This window comes from Tupaia chinensis, unplaced genomic scaffold (assembly GCF_000334495.1).
Source record: "Tupaia chinensis unplaced genomic scaffold, TupChi_1.0 Scaffold143936_1, whole genome shotgun sequence".
Classification (NCBI taxonomy): domain Eukaryota; kingdom Metazoa; phylum Chordata; class Mammalia; order Scandentia; family Tupaiidae; genus Tupaia; species Tupaia belangeri.
The window spans coordinates 1,834,559-1,834,947 of NW_006203787.1; positions in this window are offsets into that span (position 1 = coordinate 1,834,559).

A 389-nucleotide genomic window follows, 5' to 3' on the forward strand; every position below is an offset into this window, starting at 1 on the left:
GGCGGAGCCGTACAGGACCTGTTTCACTGCAGGGGGATCCAAACAAGCCCCGTGGAGCAGCAGCCAGAGCGACAGCAGCCGCGAGACATTGTTTCTCTCCCTCTGCCCCCTCCCCACGCAGCCCCAGAGCCATTCCCACTTTACAGTAAGTGGCTATTTTTTTTTTCCTCCTCTGATTCTTCCTCTCCCCCTCCCCCTCCCCTTCTCCCCTTATTTAGATGAACCCCCCTCCCGCTCTCCCGAGAGGGGCAAAAGCTACAACCGGCAAACAAACCCCAAACCCCAGTCGGCTGCACGGAAAACAGCTGGAAGAGGAGCGATGGGAATCGACGCGTCGTGTTTGTGTGTGTGTGTGTGTGTGTGTGCGCGTGTGTGCGTGTGTACATACT